Here is a 21,365-nt window from a genome sequence, read left to right as displayed (position 1 = left end):
CGAGATTTGGGAATTATACAAATCGAGAAGCGGTTCCACCAAGACTCGTTTACCGAGAATAGATGAGTATCTATCCTGTGAACGAGGAGCTGTTGGAGTTGTCGAAGCCCAACAGGAGTTGCCCACCATTGAGCCCTCTGAAGAAGAGGTTCCTATAGGGACTGAAGAGGAGTCATTAATTGCTGACCCTCCTGAAGACAAGGCGTCTGGGGAAATTCCTAAGGAAGAGCCCGCTCTTGAACCTCGCTCTTTAAGATCAGGTAAAAAGGTACTTACTGCTGAAGAGGAAGGCAAACATGATAGGAGAATTCGCAAGAGAAAACCCGTTGTTGCCAAAAACTCTAAGAGGGCCAACTTGATGGGGGATGCGATGAAATCTGCACCTGTTGCGCGCTTGGCCGATAAGGAGGATGAAATGCTTCGATCGATTCCTTCCATTCCTGGGGGAGTGGGAGCCGACGAAATATTGCCCATTGAGGGTTTAGAATCCGCCTCCCCTCCTCTTATCTGGGACCAGGGTATACATGAAGGTCATCCTTCCGAGGTTGTTCCTCCATCTACTTGTAATGAGTACACGGGTCCGATCTATCCAGCTGCTCCTCTTCCTCGTTTGAGAGCTCTGAGGAAACTAATCGAGGAATTAGGATACTAGATACAAATGACTATTGATGTCGTCAGTCTTGGGGGTGCTTCCTTTGAGCATTTTGAACCCTTCTTGCCTAACTGTTTAGATAAAATCAGGGATAAAGATGATGTGTCGTGGGCCGAACACTGTAAGGAGGGTGTCATCCTCTTGGAAGCAGAGTTGGCAGGTTTCAAAGAGCTACAGTGCACCGATCTAGAATCTGAAATAGAGCAGGCTCTCTCCTTGGCTACAATCTCGAGGATACATCATCAAGAGATCCTTCATAAGGATTTATCTGATAAAAAGGCTCATATAACGATCTTAAGGAAGCAGCATACTCAGGTGTATACTGATATAAATAGTATTATTTTTGATATTCGTGTCACTGAAGAAGCCATTGATCGATTAAAAGCTGAGCTAGACCAGAAGAAAGCCCAGTTGGCTCAATATGCGGATGTTAGAAAAAGGCTTCAGCTTCAAAGTGACAACATTTTAAAGGATTTTTGCAGCACACTCCACGCATCTGAGAGAATTCGAAGAGAGATTATTGCTGCAGTCCCCACTGAAGCAGAACTCAGGAAGGAGATTGAAGAACGAGTCCGGGCCGCTCACGAAGAGAAACTTTCTGCATTCAAGTCCAGGCTGAAGTCCTTTAAGCTGATGAATCTTGATGCTTAAATTTTATACTGTTTTTTGGATGGGGAATAGTTTTGTATCATTTTTATTTCGATTATCGTCACTTTGTATCAAATTAACAATATTAAATGAAAATGATATCATTTCGTCTTTCATCATCTCTCTTGTTGAATTCTAGTTCAGGACGATGAAAAGTAATACAAATGCCGTAAGCATAGTGTTAACTTAGCATGAACTCGAAATTCTCTTTATTACCACATGAAATTTCAGCCGTCAAAGGTGTAGTGTTAACATGACGACATACAAAATAGGGAAATTAAACATTTATTCCTGCAATACACTCTAAATTAGCAACCCACAACCTGACTTGACTGGAGTTTGAGAGAGAAAGAGGGGGCTATATGACTTACGGGAAGTATCTCTTAAGGAACTTCCCGTTAATTGGCATCATGAGCATGTCTCCTTTTTGATTGATGAGGCGATAAGCTCCATTCGAATAAACTGATTCTATTACAAAGGGTCCTTCCCATTTGGGATTAAACTTCCCTTTGTTTTTGGGTGTCATCACCATGGGTCGTCTGACGGCTAAGACCAAATCGCCTTTCTTGAAAATTTATTCTTTAATCTTTTTATTGTAGGCTTTAGAAATTCGAGCTTGATACAACTCGATCTATTTCTGAGCTTGAAGTCGCTTGTCGTCTAAGGCTTTAAGTTCCTGAAGGTGCAGTTGATGTTTCTCTTCCTCTATCATTCCGGTTGTGATAGCGACTCTCAAGGAAGGGATCTGAATTTTTAACGGTAGTACGGCTTCGCAGTCATATACCAAAGAAAATAGCATAGCTTTTGTGAGGGTCCTCACCATTGTGCGATAGGCCCATAGACATTCACCGAGTTTTTCATCCTAATCACGTCGGCTCTTTGAAACGAACTTTTTGAGAAGCTTCACAATGATCTTGTTAAAAGCTTTTGCAAGGCCATTTACTGGCGGATAATATACCGTAGAGACAACGCTTTTGATTCTAAACTTATCACAAAATCTCTGAAATCCAAAGCTAATAAATTGTGTCCTGTTGTCATGAACTATTCGTCTCGGGACTCCAAAATGGTAGATGATGTGATGTTTGATGAATTTAATCACATTCAAAGTCTTGACTTCTTTTAGTGGGATTGCCTCCGCCCATTTGGAGAAGTAATCGGTTACATCCAAAATGAATCGGTGTCCTTTCGAAGTCGGAGGAGTGATTGGTCCAACAATATCCATACCCCACATTTCGAACGGCCATGACGCAGATGTGGGATGTAAGTTCCCTGGCGCTTGATGGATAAAGTCACCATGAATTTGACATGCGTGATAATGTTTAGCGTAGTCAACTACGTCTGAGAATATTTTTGGCCAATAATAGCCAATTCGTAGGAGGTAATCTCCCAACTTAGCCCCAGGTTGATAGGCTCCACACATTCCGTCGTGAGCCTCCTTGAGAGCCTTCTTTGCTTCCTTTCGAGAAAGGCATCGAAGCAAAACTCCATCATGTGATTTTCGATATAATATTTGGGAAACCGTGTCATAATAGAATCGGAGGGCCTTTCGTTTGATAGCGGCCGCTTCCTTAGAATTATCGGGCAAAATCCCGTATAAGACATAATCGATATATAGGAATTGCCAATCCCTGGATTCAAGCTCCATGGAGGTTGTGTAGACTTCTCCTGCTGTTGTCTTGTCTGAACTTTCCTCTATAGGAAGCTTGGAATAGTATAGCTCGCGTCCCATGACCGGAATCTTTATTTCAGCCCTAGGTGGCAATGCTAATGAAGTTACCAACGAGGCTAAAACATCTGCATAAGCATTCTGAGCTCGTGGAATATATCCAATGAAGAAACCTTCGAACTTCTTAGCTTGCTTTAGCACTGCAAAGTAGTATGGGATCAGATCCTCATGACGCACTTCGTATCCCCTCAGACTTGATTTACGATGAGCTGAGAATCGCCGTAAGCCTCGAGATGCCGAATATTAAGTTCTTTAGCAAATTGTATTCGTAATAGCAGAGCATTATACTCGGCAACATTGTTGGTGCAGGGCTCGATCATGGAAAATCCCCTTGGGATCACGTGACCACTTGGAGAGATGAATACTACTCCTACTCCCGCGATAATTGCTCCATGAGGATTTGCTCTAGATGCACCGTCAAAGAATAACTTCCACACTTGCATAGCTTCTTGAGTGACGTAAGCTTCAACGACTTCATCGGGCAATTCTTCATACAACTTAGATGTCCCTGGTACCGGGTGATCAGCTAGGAAGTCTGCCAATGCTTGACCCTTGACTGTTTTTTGGGGCACAAATTGCATGTCATATTGTGACAAGAGGATGACCCACTTTGCCAGCCGGCAATTTAGAGATGATGGTTTCGTCATCAGAACTCTCAAAGTATTTACCTTAGAGATGACATGGATTGTTTGTCCAACCAGGTAGTGTCGCATCTTTTGGATGGCGAATACTAAAGCGAGACATTCCTTTTCAACCGGATTATACCGGTATTCGGCTCCCATCATGGTCCTACTTAGGTAGTAAATTACCTGCTCCTGTCCTTGGTCATTGTTCTGGGCTAATAAAGCTCTAAGAGAATGGTCCATGACTCTCACATATAACAAGAATGGTTTTCCTGATATCGGGGCCACAAGAACCGGCGGTTGGGTGAGATATCTCTTAATCTCCTCAAATGATCTTTGGCAGTCTCCATCCCAAACGAATGATACTCCCTTCTTCATGAGCTTAGAAAAAGGTTGGCATCGTCCTGAGAGATTAGATATGAATCTCCGGATGTAAGTCAATCTGCCTTGCAGACCTCTGAGTTCTTTGAGATTCTTTGGAGGCGGCATGTCTTGGATAGCACGGACTTTCTCTGGATCAAGAGAAATTCCCCTAGATGTAACTATAAATCCCAATAATTTCTGCTCGATACCTCAAGGAATGATTTTGTCAGGTTCATCTTCAGCTGATGTGCTCGCATGATATCGAACATTATCTTCAGGTCTGTAAGATGATCACCTTTGTGTTAGCTTTTCACTGCTATGTCGTCAATGTAGCATTCAATCTTCTTACGCAGATGTTCATGGAAGATGGTGTTCATTGCCCATTGATAAGTTGCACCTGCGTTTTTCAAGCCAAAGGGCATCACTATGTCGCAATATACCCCCAATGGTGTTCTGAACGCATTATGCTTTTCATCTTCAGGATACATCTTGATTTGATTATATCCGGAGAACCCGTCCATGAAAGACATTCTTTCATATCTGCAGGTACTATCAATCATGACATCAGTGATGGGAAGAGGAAACTCGTCTTTTAGACAAGCTGTGTTAAGGTCGCGAAAGTCGATGCATATCCGGACTTTACAGTTCTTCTTGGGAACTAGGACAATGTTGGCTACCTAGTCTGGGTGTTGTTCCTCTCTGACAAAGCCTGAGTCTACAAGTTTTTTAACTTCTGACTCAATTGCTTCCATGATATCTGGACGAAACCGGCGTTGTTGTTGTTTAACGGGTTTTGCATCCGGATCAATGTTGAGATGATGCATGGCTATTTTTGGGTCAAGGCCAGGCATATCTTCATAATTCCAAGCGAAGACGTCTATATATTCTCGGATGAGAGATATAAGGTCCTCTTTCTCGGATGGTGATAAGCTTTCAGCTATGAAGATAGGCTTAGGGTCGAATTCATCTCCCATGTTGACCTGGACCACTTTATCTTCAGTAGGTGGTTCGCACTGTTCGAAGCGCATATCCCACAAGATGTTAAGGCGTTTGATCCAGGGATCATTGGTTGATTCGATTAACTCTTCATCACCCCCTGCGTCTTTATCTGGATGACTAGTTAAAACCATGTTTACGGTCAAACTTCTAAAGAAAGGCCCGACGCTGACATCAGATTCCCATGATGATGTCCCGAATGAATGATCCTGACACAGATAGTTACTGGTTTTTGTTTATGAGATAGAGGGAGTTGTGACGTAGCCCACATCTCTTCCAGTCTTTTGATAATAATCTGGAGGTTTTTCTTCAGGGGTGAGAGACATTCGAATTAGTGTTCGCCTTCCTTTCCCGAAGTTTAGCCCCTGTTTTTCATTAAAGTTGTACCCTATTCATTTCATCAGATGTATAGAATTGGGTTCTTGATAATGGAATTGAGGGATCCCATTATCTTCTTCTGAACTTAATTGGGTTCTTGATAATGGAATTGAGGGATCCCATTATCTTCTTCTGAACTTCCTCGTTTGAGTAATTCAGGTTTGACTTTACCGAAATAGATCGGCTTCTGCCCTTTCCTTTTGGACGGGACTTTAAAGAAAGCCTTCTGTGCATCTTCTATTTCTTCATCTGAAGCGAAGGATGACTTAATTGGCAATGTGATGGATGCCTTTGCACACAATGTGTGCCATGGATCGGTACCTGTATTAAGCTCATTCTCTATTTGTTCATTTTTAGAGGACACATCAGACAAGTACGCCAAAATAAAATCTTTATTAATGCACCACTAGCCCTCGCTCGGTACATTATTATTATTCTCATCTTGACCCATTACATTTAAATTCAACTCCCATGGACAATCTTCTTCAGGGTCTGGCTCAACGTCGGCTTCATTACCACTGTCAACATCTTCTTTCTCCTGTGATTTTGAGTAGAAGACCGAATCTATGTGGAGATTTTCCACCCCTCTGAAAGGATACTTTTCCGCAATCAAGGTTCAGACTTCCCCCTCATCATTAACATACTTTATAACCTGATGTAGGGTCGACGGGACAATACGGTTTGCGTGAATCCATGGTCGTCCTAACAATAGATTGTAGGACGTGTCAACATCTATGATGTAACATGTCACCTCGGACTTGAGATCTCCGATTTAACACCTAAGCTTGATCTTCCCTAGAGGTCGAGTACTGTTGGCATTGAAACCGAAGATAGTGGTTTGAGTGGTGTTCAACCGATGCATGGGAATCCCTAAGACCTGCATGACCCTGTAAGGCATGATGCTGAGTGCTGAGCCCGGGTCAACTTGAACACAGCTGATTTCCGAGGACCCAATGTACCCTGCGTAGTACAAAGGTCTGTCGTGCTTGTGCTTTACTTGCATATCTTCCTAAGTGAATGATATGCATGGTAGACTTCTTGCTGTTTGTAGGCATTGCAGGCAAGATTAATCTTCAGAAGCTTCAGGAATTGGAATGACTTATGTGATAAAGCTTTTTGTATTCTTTAATGCTTTAATTAGAGCTTCCTTGGTGGTTTTGGACAACCTTAGGAGCTCGTATAGGGTAATTCTAGTCGGTATATTGGCCAATTATGCCATGATGTTGAACTAGAAAGGAGCGCTTGATTCCCCAACTTCTTGAAGAAGATTCTTATTATACCAGGTTTCCTTTTGTTTCCCTTTGTCGACTAACTTTTGAGGAACAGAACCCCCAGCGTCTTGGTGTTGCTCTTATGCTTCTTTAGCATTCTGATCGTATTCCTTCAGGTAAGCTTTTCCTGACCGGGTGCTAGGATTGTCTCCCGGATATGCTGCAAGAACAATCCTCTCTTCCTCTGAGTCGGTGAGAGGTTTGAGATGATCATCATTCTCATTTACGGAGGGGCTAATCATGTTAGATGATTTAGCCTTGCCTCTTTTCTTTTTGGACGAGGTGTTCGTCCACTGTTAGTCTTTAACCAAATCAGGATGGACTCACATGATCTCCCCTTTTGAGGTAGTGAGGGGTACCAACCCCCTGCCTTTCTGACTGTGTAAGTCAGTATTTTTCATATGCATTTCCCCTTTGTGGATGGGGATAACGCTGTCTGTAGTTGCTATTGGAGGGAAATCACCGAATTAGACCGCTATCAAATTAGTGGATACGGTCTTCTGTTCGGGCTTCAGTGTGAGCAAGTTAGCATTTACCAGATTTTGTAAAATGTCTTTGAAGACATAGTATTTTCTGGTAAGATGTCCCAAAAACCAATGATAATGACAGTAATTGGGATCATCCACCTTTCCTGCTTCATCTGGTTTTCTGATCTCAGGGAGCTGCAGTTTGTTGTTCTTCCGAAGTAGTTGGAACATGGTGTCCACATGCTCTTCTTTGAACGAGTATTGCTTGGGTGCTCTCTGCAGATTCAGAGCTTTTCTCTGCTTAGCCGGTGATGCCCGTGTGCTGGTATCGGTGGCCAGAGTCTCTTTTCCCTTCGATTGAGGAGGATTGTGCTGATTGCGTTGTTGTTGTTGCTTTGGTTGGGGAATTTCTTCAGCTTAGACCCGAGCAATAATTTCTTCGGCTTGTTCTCCTTATGAAATCAGCTGTCTCCAGGAGCGACATTCCACCACCCCTATCTGAATAAGGAGCTGGGTCTGCAAGTTATGCCTGCAAGTTTTAACCAAAATCGATTGGGTCATACCTGATGGGCATCGTAATGCCATGCTGTGGAATCTCTCAACATAAGTTTTGATAGACTCTCCCTTCCTCTGCTTGGTGGCGAGGAGAGTCGGGACCGAAATCTCCGTGTCATCTTCGAAGAACCTGGCCAGGAAAAGTCTTTCTAGATCTACCCATTTTTGAATAGATCCAGTAGGCAGCTTCATGAACCACTCAAAAGCCACACCCTTAAGGGGGCCGATGAACAAACGGGTCAGAATGGCGTCGTTTGCTACCACATCTCCTATCTGTGATTTAAAATAGTAGATGTGTTGCTTCGGTGATCCTGTGCCATCGAAGGGCTGTAAGGTTAGAGCTTTAAATTTTGGTGGATAGGGAGCTGTGTGCCCATTCAGGCAGGAAATAAGGCCGTACTACCCCTTCTTCGCGAAGTTTGCTTATGTTGGTGATTGTGTTGAGGCGGGCTTCTAGCACATCCACTTTAGATGACTGAGGATGTAACTCTCTTTCCATCTCCTTTTTATTTTCAGAAGAGGATTCCAGGTTGTGAGTTTCATGATCTGAATGTTCAGCCGCTTTCTGCTTTCCCTTTGACATTGTCTTCCGGGAAGACTCAGGTCTTTGGTCTTTTTCAGCAAGGAGCTAGGCCAGCATATCCTTCATTTGGAGAAGGGTTTCTTGTTGCGCTTGAAGCATGGCTTGCTGCCGTCGACTCTCTTTGCTAGGTCGTCGTGGCCTCCGGTCATGTAAGCAGGAGTTTCTCGTGCCATGATAGAGCTTGATGATTGAGAATCAGCAATTGCTGAATGTTCATCATCAGAAGTAATCCCTTTGGCCAGCTTTTGATAGTTAACAGAGCGGATATCTCCTGTACGAGTTCGAGTGTGTCGATATACTCCTTCGAACTCATCACAAATTTCCCGAACAGTCGGGGAATGACTTCTCTCTGATTCATCAAAGCCGGGAGCCGAGGCTTTTCTTCTGCCGATCACATTGATAGTGACTTCAGGGTATTCAGTTTTGATAATTTTCTTTTTGTGATGTCGTTGTCGCTTGGTAGGTCTAGCGACGTTCGTCAATCTGTTGAACACCGATTGTCAAAGTGCAGATGAGCAACAGTGACATTCCGAGAGAACTGCAGAAATAAGTTGCTCACATTGGTAGGAGTGAGCTGCTTGCGGTGTCGGTCTTCTTCTCGACAACAATTCCTATAAATCCGACACTTGAGAGGAGCTTTTCACCGAGTAGGAAGACGGAGATAGAACCCCCTGTTCTTGAGTGAGCAAGACTGATTCTTGTCGAACATGGATTTTAAGCCCATGTTGACTTTCTTGAACTTGGCGGACCACGTTGCATTCTTGAGGATAAACGCGAGGGTCGCGTTTGAATTTGTAAACATTAGGCCAATGCCTACATTTAAATAATGAAACAGACCCCTGAGAATCATGTTTTGGTTGAACGCACCCCTGAGGGTTACGTTTGGTTGGTGAAACAGACCCCAGAGGGTCATATTTCGCTTGAACGCACTCTTGAGATATGCGTTTATCTTTGGTAGCGCGTTCCTGAGGGCTGCATTTTGGAGGAACAACGCGCCACTGAGGGTCGTGTTTCATTTATATCATGCGAGGCTCATAATTAGGCTCATTACCACGAAGTGTGCGTTCCGGCGTAGAAACGCCGTGTTCGGGCAGAGTCTCAAAAACGATATTCTCGCGTTGGGCAAGAGATCAGCTTTCTCGAAGATGTACCCGTCGTATGGATCTTCTCCGTCTTCGAGCGGCGTTCTTTTTGGCTTGTTTTAAAGCTTTGGCAGCAACGTCATCGGCGTTTATGGAGTCCATCTCCTCCATAGGCCGTTTATGACCCGTAACACGTCATGTCGATGCGGACGTAGAACGTTCAACTCGCTGGATGAGTTCGGTAGAGGCTAAGCCCACTCTTTTGGTGGAGGGGCAGTTCGATGAATCTTGACCGAAGGAGAGGGCTTTCTTCGGCACTTCAGCAACAGTTTTGATCTCTTTGGAGATCTTGCGAATGTTGCGCCTAGCTTTAGGGCTAAGCGATCCAGAGGAGGGGGCTTCCTCGTATTTGGCTTGGTCAAACTCTACGATGAGAGTTTGGATGGTTATTCCCGTGAGATAAACATCGGATTGCTCCACCTCTTCGTCGTCAGAGAAGCTAGTCCCCAGCGGAGTCGCTATTTTTTGTTTGGAGGAAAATTTGAAGAAAGTAAAATAAAAGAAATTTGATTTGTATTCTCTCGATCTTAATTATAATTAGATTCCTTGATTACAAAAGAGAGGAGAATAATATGGATTCTCCCTTTTGTTTAATTCTGGGTTCTTCACGGTAGCGATGGAGTGCCTCCTTCGCATGCTTGCGTCGAATTTACTCTTCGTTGATGATCCGACCGTCTTGTCTCGTGGGAACAATTAACTTATGTGATAAGTTTGATGGATAACTCTTAACGAGTTTAAGAACTCAGAACGAGTTAAAACTCTATGGAAAGAGTTGTTTGAACCGAAAATTCGGTTAACAAGCCAAGATTCGTTTGTTGCTGAAATCGAGAGAGTAGATCTTCTCTTAGATTCTCCCCTAGTTGATCACCAGAAGATCTTCCCAAAACCGAACTGAACTGCCTTTGTGCGGTTTTTCGATGAGGAAAGATCTGGCCTCCCTTTGATTGAACCTCTACCAAACCTCTATGCCAAAAAAAATCCAAACTGAAAAAATCCCCCTACTCTGTTGAGTTTGTTGAGCTTTTATAGGGGGATAAGGGTTGTAACTGCCCCCTTAATCCACTCCTAAGCGGGCGTGATTTGCTCAGATCGTGGAAAAAACGGTTCTGAAACCGTTCGACTCATGTTTAAATGAGTCAAATGCCCAATTTGACATTCAGGACCCTAACTCCGCATCTTAGTATTCAGACGCGGAGTTGGGTGTTGACTGAACATCGAAAACGCGGGGGTCGCCTGCGTTTTGCTTGTTGAAGCTTGGAAACGCGGGGGTCGCCTGTGTTTTACTTGTTGAAGCTTGGAAACGCGGGGGTCGCCTGCGTTTCAGGAATTGAAACACGGAGATGAATTCCGCGTTTAGAAGGGGCTAGTTGACTTGTAACCTCTTCTGTAAAGCGTTGCAAGGACCATTGTTCAATAATCTTTACTTTAGCTGTTGCGGGGTGTGAAAGTCGTCAGATTATAACTCTCACAGTTGATTGTGAAGACCACTGAATAGAGTTTTCATCAATTGTCGGAAGCGTCGTTGATTTTTAACTCTTCTCGATCTATGTGAAAAGTCTTCCATTTGCAGTTTTTATTTGTTGACATGAAAGTTATCTGATTGTAACTTTCATCATCGAGATATGGGGGGTCGTCAGATTGTAACTCTCCTCATTGAAGTTTGATGGGGATCAGCTATCTATTGTGATTTTTAAACAGCCTACACAAATATAAAAGTCTAAGTCATTGAGAATTATGTCTTTAAGAACCAGATGGCCCGGGACCCGAAGAAGGACGTCTATACCTTGGAAACTGGTGCATGAACATGCCCATCATCTGTTGTTGCACCCACAAAATCTCTTCTTGCCTACTTAATAACTCATCCTGTCTGCTCCTAAATCTGGTCATCATCTCATCCCGCATACTCTCAATCTGCCTAATCTTATCAGTCAAAAGGTCTAAAGTGGAAGGGGTAGTGGAGGGATTGGCACTAGAAGCAAGAGGAGGACGAGTGCGAGTCCTAGAGCTAGAATGACAGGAAGATGATTTAGCAGGAGGAGGCACAGAAGTTTGGATCCCATCCTATTAAGGCTTGATCTATCAAAGTATTCATGAATGGGCCTGATAAGAGGTTTATTTGTGAGGTCAACTTCAAAATGATTGAAACTGTGAGTGAGAAGTGCCCAAATGGAAGGAACCTAGTGTGATTGCCAGACATGATATCAAAAATGACTTCACTTCACTTGAGCTTAATGTTGCCAAATAGACCATATACAGCAGACATCAAATTTTGAGAGAAATGATCATAACTCCTAGTTTTGGGAATTATATTATAGGAGATGATACATGCAATTAATTTTGCAGTGGGAGAGATGGAGCTATTGGATATCGGATAACCTTTTCCTGGAAGAAATATGACTGAATTTATATCAATATCATCAAGCTCTATGTCTTCCAACAAAAGATCCCCCTTAGGTATGTTAAGGATATCAACTAATTCTTCAGATGAAAAAATTATCTGACGACCCTTAACATAGGTTCTGATAATGGGGGTTTTATCTTCAACCTATTCAAGTACCAAATTAGTGTAAAATAGGTAAATGAGATACAGATAATATGGTACTTGATGAGTATGAGAGAATAAATCATGCAACCTGGCATTATCAAAATATGTATGCAATTGGAAATTAGAAAGGTCAGGGAAATTAATGAATCTACCGGGAAAGATATTTATTTTGCAAATATTTTGATATTTTTCGATCATGTAGGGGTTACAAAGATAGCGTTTGTAACTGGAAACATTAGATGTAGAAATATCATCCATATAATATCTAGATCGCTTAGGACCCAACATGATTAAGCAAATAAATTGAATCTTGACGAAACTAGATAAGGAAACAAACTGAAATAGAGAGGATAAGGAGTTACTGAACTATGAAAGTTGATCGGAAGGAGGAAGAACATAGGAATAGCAGCAATCATATCGGTAACAGCTCGATCAGTCGACCAGTGGGGTTGCTGAAATTACCCTCAGGGGGGGGGGGGGGAGTGAATAGGGTATATGTTAATTTAATTTGATATTAAAGCTAAATTAAAACTTATTAACACTTATATCCTAGCAAGTATGATATACAATGAGATATATGCAAGGATAACAAATAAACAAAGGGCGATATAAACCATGAGATAATATAAACAAGATAGTGGGCAAATAACCAATGAAAACATAAGAAAATGATCACGGAGTTCGGTCCTTCCAACCTACATCTCCACTCCCCACTCTTGAGGAGAACTCCACTATCTCAACTGGTTTTTAACGCTAACCGAAAATGTTTACACCTTACAATCTTGGTTTTCTAGCTCACCGAAAACTTTCACAATCACTCATAATGTAATCACATACTACAACATCAAGTGTTGGTCTCTCACGTGTCGCCTCCCTCAAGTGTTTAGATTTACAACCTCTCTTAAGACTTTACTGCCTACACCACTCCCTCAAGTTCAAGTTCAAGCTATATGACCTATATTCTCACAATACCTAAACACTAAAAAAATGAGTCACATACTCGACCGTGAGTTTTTCAAGGGTAATTTTGGAATTTTAGTGAAAATTTGACTAGGAGATGGTTGATTGCAACAAAAACTCACTTTAAAGGTGATTTATGAATAAATTGAAAAATAAAAGGTGGTTTTTATATAATTGTCCTAAAAAGTAAATTTTTTTTGTAATAGGGTTTCTTTTAAAAAAACTAGTCAATTAATCCCTATTATCCCACAACTAGTTTGGCTCGTGCTCGCACGGATGAGTCTTACATGTAGAATAAATAATACAGAGTGGGTAGTGGGAACTGAATTTGCATCATTAACTTTGAAGGGCATGAATCTTTTTTTTAATCTGATTTTAGTCCCTAAAGGTCTCTTCTTAAGTCATATACATGTGCTTCGAAATTAAATTGAATAAATTTTCTTCTTTTCTTTTTTTATATGTGCTCAATTTTTTTATGGATACGAGCATACAAACAGATTATACGAAGGTTAGATAATCTGAATTGGAGATTTTTCTTCAAATAGTTTAAAAATTAAAAGAAATTCAAAATAATAGGGAGGATGCCTTTTGTCTCAAGATATAAAGTTCAGAGTTAGATAACCACCAGCCTCTCCTTTACAATATCCCTCGTTATTTACATGATATATAATATACAATATTCTAAGAGGAAAAGAGAAAAAGAAAAAGTCGACTTGTCGAATGAGCAAATGGTAATTTTATAGTTCAAAATTTCAAATTTCAAATTAGATAATTTAACCATCAGTATCTTCTTCGAAATATTTCTCCTTTCTTATAAAATTTATAAAATAAAAATGGATATAACAAAAGTTGGCACTCCATATATGATCACTACACAAGAAATATCTCTTTGATGTAGGAACTGTAAAGATTGTGCTGGCTAGCAAGGTCATCTTACGTTGACATTTAATTACAAAAACTTTTGAGATTTGGTATGAACTAAAAGACACATCGAGTTAAACCTTGCAATATGACACAATCAAATACAACATCGCTTACGTGAGATATAAGGCCTACATATTAATTTAAACATAATAATCTCAAAACTTAAATCTCAATTTTGTGATGCTTGCGTTAGAATTTTAACTTAATTAAAAAAGCATATATGATTTTAAAATATTCATAAAATATCTTAAGAATCAAAATATTTATTCCTAAAATAATCTTAAGAACTCATTAGAATTTCAATCTACTTATTAGAAAAAATGCATAAAGCAAGGAGAAATCAAGATAATATATTGGTTAATTTGTGTAAATAATTTATTTTTTTTGGATTGATGAGAATATATTTTTGCATTAGAATTTTTTTATTTTATAAATATTTATATTTTATATGTTTTTTATAGTGCATTGTATTCTATTAATATTTTAAAGAGGTACGAGTGAACCAATAACCCTTTTTATAAAAATTAGTATAGACATGATATCAAATCAATGAATAACAAAAAAAATGATAAATTCATTAATAATATTTTAAGAGGAAGACTAATTTATCAGTTTTAAATATTATTTTTACACATGCATAATTTTGCATCCCGAAAATAAGGCAAATATCTTAGAAAACCCCTCTCAACATTTTAATTGAGAAAAATTCACTAAAGTTTGGGCATATTATACATAAACCCACTCAATTTTTAAAATTGGAGAAAATCCCCCTAATTTTTCACACATTTCTCACTAAACCCCTCGAAATCACTTTAAAATGTAAAATAACTAAATATCTTTTTAGAAATCAACACATTTAATAACAAAAAACCTTAACTGATAAAAAAACAACTATTTTCAATTTATGATATTTCCCCCTCTTTCTCTTCTCGTTCTTTTATCCTAAAAAATCAGAGTAATTTTTCATGTTTCAAGGGAGAGAAAAGTTCTTGAGAATTTCTTGAATTTTCGAACTTGAGGGGTTATTTATAATATGCCCAATCTTGAGGAAGTTTCTCAAACTAAAATAGTTGAGGGGGAGTTTTTGAGACACCCATTATTTCAGAGGGGTTAAGACGTAAAGTGAGAAAAATTTAAGACACTATATCATATTTTCATAGTTATTGGGGGTATCTACAATATACTCAAACTTGATAGGGGTTTCTCAAATTAAATAGTTGAGGATGCCATAATTATATGTAGAGAGGTTTTTTACATAATTTCCTAATATCTATATTAAAATATATAATTAAGAGATTTTTTGGCTTTGGATAGTTATAATTTGATAACATTACCAAGTATTTGATTATTAGATTTTTTTTAATTATGGATAGTGTTAATTTGATGAGAATTTGTAGGTAAATGTAAGATTAAGGGTTCACATATCATCTTCTCATAAGATGAAAGGACTTGTAGATGATTATGATACACTTTTAATTTTATGTAACTTATCAAATTTTAATTTTCTGGTGCATTTAGAAATTTCACCAATTTCTCTTAGGGGGGTTAGTCATCTAGAACTTAAAATTAAAACTGGGATAACCTGTGGGATAAATTTTTATTGTGTTAGTCACATAGAACTAAAACTAAAACAAAATTTTACAGTGTTAGTCAAGTAGAACTCTAACAAAACTAAAATTGGGATGATGGTACAAAATTATCCCACTTTTTTTATTTTTCTATATAAAAATGAGAGTTCTAGTCTCTCAAATTATTCCAAGTTTTAGCTTGGAACTAGGTAATAAAAAACTAGAACTCATATTTATTTTGTTATTTTTTATTTTTTTTCTTTACTTCTTTCCTATTATGGTTATCACCATCATTAGACCATCATTATAATAATAATTGTTATCTTATAGTCTAACGAAAAGTTATTTAATAGTAAAGAATATTCTTGTAAGCAATTATAAATCAATAATAGTAAGTTTAAAATACATAAATAGCATTTATATCTTCAAAATGCATAAATATATATTTCATGATTATAAAAATTTATCCCACGTTATTTTATCAAAATATCCCGCTTCATATATGGTTATCACCATCATTAGACCATCATTATAATAATAATTGTTAATATCTTATAGTCTAACCAAAAGCTATTTAATAGTAAAGAACATTCTTGTTATCAATCAATAATAGTAAGTTTAAAATACATAAATAGCATTTATATGTTCAAAATGCATAAATATATATATTTCATGATTATAAAAATTTATTCCACGTTATTTTATCAAAATACCCTGCATCACAAAATTGTTCCTATTTATCCCACTAAAATATCCCACTAGCGAAAAATTATTCAACTTTAACAATTATCACATTTTGCATGGAAATGTCCCAATTGACTAACACCCCCTTAGGGGGTTATTCATTGGTATAAAATTGGGGATAATGAGATAATTTTTGAAACAACATTTTTTGGTGTTATTCATTGGTGTAATTGGAACTAGAGTCAACTTTGTGGTGTTATTGGTTTGTTGGAGTAATTGTGGGACAAATACCCCACTTTCCCCCAAAATTCCCCAACTATATAAAGCCCCCTTACGCCTCACCCTCAAAATTACTCCAAATTCGTCGCTGGAACAAGATGGGGGTAAACCTTCCCCTAATCCTTCCTCCCCTTCCTCCCTCCTCCTCTCCTTCGCCCTCTCCCTCCACCTCGCCCCCTCGGCCATTTTTGCTCCCTCCTCGCCTGCCGCCCCTAACTTCTCGAACGCGGAACGCTCCCCTCATCGGCTATGGCCCTCTCCTCCCCCACTCGTCCGACGCCCGGTTCCCCCCCGAGTCCTGATTTCTTTGTTCGATCTGTGAGCAGGTCGCCTCATTGTTCGCATGGCCTCATGGTTCTCCATCTCCTTGAGTGGTTTCTGGTGGTAGTGGAGAGGGCGGTGGGATGGAGAGGAGGGTTTTGCTTCATTGTATTTCACTGGGTCTGGTTCGTTGTGGGTCGATTGGGTTCGATGGTTCTTTGTTTTTGTGCCTTTGCTCGGCATTGGTGGACGAAATGTTTCCGCTAAGGGCTTTGATTCCGATGGCAGGGGGCTGAGAGCGGTAGGAGATGAAGGAGGGGCAGGAGGGGAGGGAGTTGCAGTTATAGCCGCAGTTGAGCTGGGGGTTGTTCACCTCGTAGGCCTGCTGGGATTTTACAGAGGGGAGGAGAAGGGAGGAGATGTGGGCGGGTTTCATGGTGGCTGTGTGGGTGGGTGGGTAATTGATTGTTTTTTTTTTTTAAATTTGTGGATGAGATTTAATATCTAAATTTAGTTTTTATGTAAATCATCATTAGAAGAATACATGGAGGAACTTGACATTCTTTCGAGCTTGATAATCCTAGGAACAATTTGCTGTGGATGTGCATTCTTATTGTTGTATATTTTTGTATATGATGTAGATGTCATACCAATTGTCCTACTCAAATTGTCTCATTATCCCATTTTACCTCATTTTATCCCACTCAAATTATCTAAATTGGTAAATTTACCCCATTAGGGCAATTAACCCAATTTGCACCAAAATACCCCCGCACCCCAAATGAATAACCCATTCGCTACAACGAGCAGTCATCTCCTCTCTCCCTCCTCCTTTTCACTTACCTCCTCTCCTCCCCCTCCGCCGCCTTCGAATCCGACGAGCTCATCCAAAACGACGACGAGTTAGAAGGCGTACATCGATCTCTTCCCGATCTCGACTCCCTAAACCCTAACCCTAACCCTAGCCTCTCTCCCCCAATCCGTCGCGAGCCCGATCTCGAATCGTCTTCCTCATCCTTCTCCTCTGAATCGAAGTCGATCCAGTTCAGCCTCGAGCACTCGCTTCCCGGCGATGGTGATGGATTCTCTCCCGCTGGAACCTTTACTGCTCGCCTCATTCCTGGAGCCTTGGCGGCCAGGTGATGATCTCCATGAGCTAACCAATTTCTTGATTTTTTTTCTCCGAATAATTTGAGTCATTTTGTGTTTTTACTGTAGTAGATTCTTAGCGAGCTGAGGTTAAATCTTATAAAATCTACCTACAGATTCTTTATAAATTTGTAAGATCAAATTGAGCATTCCAGCCACTTGAGGATTCAAATCAATCTTTTCCAGTTCAGATTTGGATTTTAGACTGTCCGATGTGCAATATTTTTTCTAATGCTATGTTTGGGAGTTCACTGAGGGAAGGGAAGGATAGATAAACAAGGGAAAGGGAAGGTAAGGAAAGGAAGGGGAATTGTAATATGTTGTTTGGGAGTTGAGTAAGATAAACAAGGGAAAGGGAAGGTAAGGAAAGGAAGGGGAATTGTAATATGTTGTTTGGGAGTTGAGTAAGGTGAATGAAGGTGAAAGGAAGGTAAGGAAAGGAAGGGGAATTGTAATATGTTGTTTGGGAGTTGAGTAAGGTGAATGAAGGTGAAATTAATGTAAATTGTTTGGGAGTGCTAATGGAGGGAAGGGAAGGAAAGAAAATATATGTAAATTTATACAAATGACCTTTGCAGGGTATTAAAACATTTTACCAAATAATAAATGATAAAAAAGAAAATAAAAGCTCATGAAATTTATAAACACCAAAGGGACAGTGTTTGTTCTTTTTAAACTTTTCAATTTTCATGTAACATAAACTCATGAAATTTATAAACACCAAAGGGATAGTGCTTTGTTCTTATCCTAATAGCACATGGTCTTATCAAAACAATACACAACACAAATTGACAAAACACACGATGTATCTTATCAAAACATAAACACAAATTCTCCAACCAATTTTGCCACATGTATTTAACAAAAGTCAACGACCAATGTTCCAAGTTTGTCATAAGCATCCATAAATCGACAAGTTTGTAATCGCCATACAATAACTAAAAAGTGACAAGAAGTTACAATAACCATCAAATATTCCAAGTTTGCCATAAGCGTCCATAATTCGGAAACAAGTTTGTAATTGCCATACAATAACCAAAAAGTGACAAGAAGCTACAATTGCCATCAAATACCCAAAACATCTATCAAAAGCGAAAAACTAAAATATTAAAGATGAGTAGGTAGAAAGCTTATAATGAGGCGGGGGTGACATAGATGCCCTATGCATCATCCTCGCGAGTATTTGCTTCTCCCTCTTTCTTGGACATCCAAGTACTCCACTTAGATTCTCTGAAGAATTAAGTAGGAATGTATATGCATCATCAATGTGTTCGTCGTCGACCCCAATCTCAACCAAACGACTCCAAAGATCATCCGCTTTTATTATAGTCTTTTTCCGAGCCTTGTTGAATATCTCAGCACTTCCAAGCATTGCTTCAGCCACTTTTCTATGCTATTATAATTTTTTTCAGTACTAGCATCCTCCTTTGACTTGTTGCTCTTCTTCAGTGAATTTGCTGTTGACCTAGTCTCCGTTGTAGCCCCACGAAAGTCTTCTTTGTCAATTGCTTCTTGGTTACCATCAAAACTCTCCAAGATGATTTCCTCCCTGGAAACCATTTCATCAATGCCGTCAATTGTAAGATCAACATCAACCTTGTTAGTTTCAGTACAAGCCCGCCTTCTCCCTCGTATCTCAGCCGCTATTTCGACATGCTCTCCTGTTGCTCTATCAGCTGCAAAAAGCAAAAGTAATTTACTGTAATTTTGAATAGCATTGGTCCTCCATTCAATAGCTTCTGGATGAGCCTGAAAATGAATTCCAAATAAAATGATTGGCAAGCGTGGATGAGAAACAATGTGACAATGTGACAACCACTGAAAACTATTGAATACCTCTCATATTTTCCTACAAACCCCCTCTCTTGATTCCTTTTTTGACTCACTGTTACGTTTGGTGCTTTAAATACCTCATATTTTCTCCAACTCTGAAAACTAATCAAATTTGATCACTAGTGTGCTTGTGCATTTTTTATATTGGGAGCACAACTCTTACTTAAGAACTAAAGAAGGATGATAATAATTGGGAGCACATGAATACCAATACCAATATGTATAACTTGAACTCTTCACACATACGTAGACACTTCAAAGTTATCATGTAGCACTGTAGTATAGACTTTAAGGTGACGTTACAAACATCCAGATTTAAGTTCTATTGGACATTTAAACTAAATTTTTGAAAAGGGTGTTCAATCATGGCTGAAACACTAAAAATTGAGTTTCAGCCATGGCTAAAACTCAGTTTTTAGTGTTTCAGAGAGTTTCAGCCATGGTTGAAACCAGTGTTTTCAATGCGCGAGGCGCAATGCGAGGCGCAAAGCATCTTTACGCGCACATGCGCAAGGCGTAACACGATGCGCGCGCCCGAGTGATGCGAGGCGCACACCACACACATAATATTTCAATATATGTAATCAAGCGCGAAAGAACATATTTTTAGAATTTACATAAAAAATATCATGATAAATAATATCTTGCTACAAAATCACAATATATTGCCTTAATTTCTAATGCTAACACCCAACATAGTAGCAAATTTCATAAATTTTCAAATCAAATGTTAAATCAAGACTTATATCCAAACTAAGGATTAGTAATGGTCCTCAATTGAAGGTTATTAAAATAGCCCAATGGATTTATTTTGTTTTTTGGGATATGGAATATCAAGTATAAAGACTCGATTGAAATGTTAACAAAAAAAAACTATATGAGGAAATACACTACATGCATCCTACACAAAGTACGGATGTACGCGAGGCGCAAAAGGCGCTGCTGCATCAGATGTGGGACGCATCGCCACCGTCCCGCATCGTAAAGCGCATGAGGCGCGCGCATTTGAAAACACTGGTTGAAACACTCAAGAGTGTTTCAGCCATGTCTGAAACTCTTTTCAGTGTTTCAACAAGTTTCATGATTGTGGCTAGTTATTTTTCATTACTTGAATTAGTCGATCCCATACTTCAGATTCCGTACTCCACATGTTAGTGTTCCGATTCTAAGCAAAACTGCTTCCCACATTCTTAAACAAGTCATAGCAAGCTGCCCATTTTGTCGTCATATACTTTACACGAGTTATCACATTATCTCTATCAATTGGCTTATCGGGAAATATTTCTTGGGGTTCAACCACTATTTGATTGTAAGCTGTTGTTGAAAAGACGGAATTTACTAGTTTTCCAATCACATCTTGATGCAGAAGAGCTTCAATTAACTTCTCGTCCATAGCAAAATTTCACACCAAAGAAATGTGATTCTTCCCCTAGTAGAATCACCATCCGTAGACCTTTTTGACATTCCTAATTTACGCAATAATGTTAGAAAATATACAATAACATTCCTATTTTTACACAATAATCTTGGCAAATATACAAGAAAATTATTAACAAGTCTATGAAGAAATTTAAATGGTAGATTATACTATTATCACGAAAGATAAATAAGTCCAGTCATCAAGTACAATAGAAATAGAAAACATTAGTCTTACAATCATCAAACGCAACACAATTATTAAACATTAATCCAACAATTATTAAGTTCAAGACAAATAGAGATTACAAAGCAATAAATATATATATATATATATATATA

At 39.3% G+C, this 21,365-nt stretch overlaps 1 protein-coding gene across 5 annotated transcripts in view; it reads left to right on the top strand.

Annotated features, from left to right (window-relative positions):
* The window catches only part of LOC109848119, an 18,367-nt gene continuing 14,392 nt past the window's right edge, over positions 17,391 to 21,365 (top strand). For all 5 annotated transcript variants that reach the window (XM_020417461.1, XM_020417465.1, XM_020417463.1 and 2 more), the window contains exon 1: positions 17,391 to 17,764. The gene's annotated coding sequence lies outside the window, so the exon portion shown is untranslated. The remainder of the gene's footprint in view (positions 17,765 to 21,365) is intronic.

Source organism: Asparagus officinalis, chromosome 7 (genome assembly GCF_001876935.1).
Source record: "Asparagus officinalis chromosome 7, Aspof.V1, whole genome shotgun sequence".
Lineage (NCBI taxonomy): Eukaryota > Viridiplantae > Streptophyta > Magnoliopsida > Asparagales > Asparagaceae > Asparagus > Asparagus officinalis.
The sequence above is the reverse complement of the archived record's forward strand: the minus strand, read 5'-3'. Positions and strand labels throughout refer to the sequence as shown.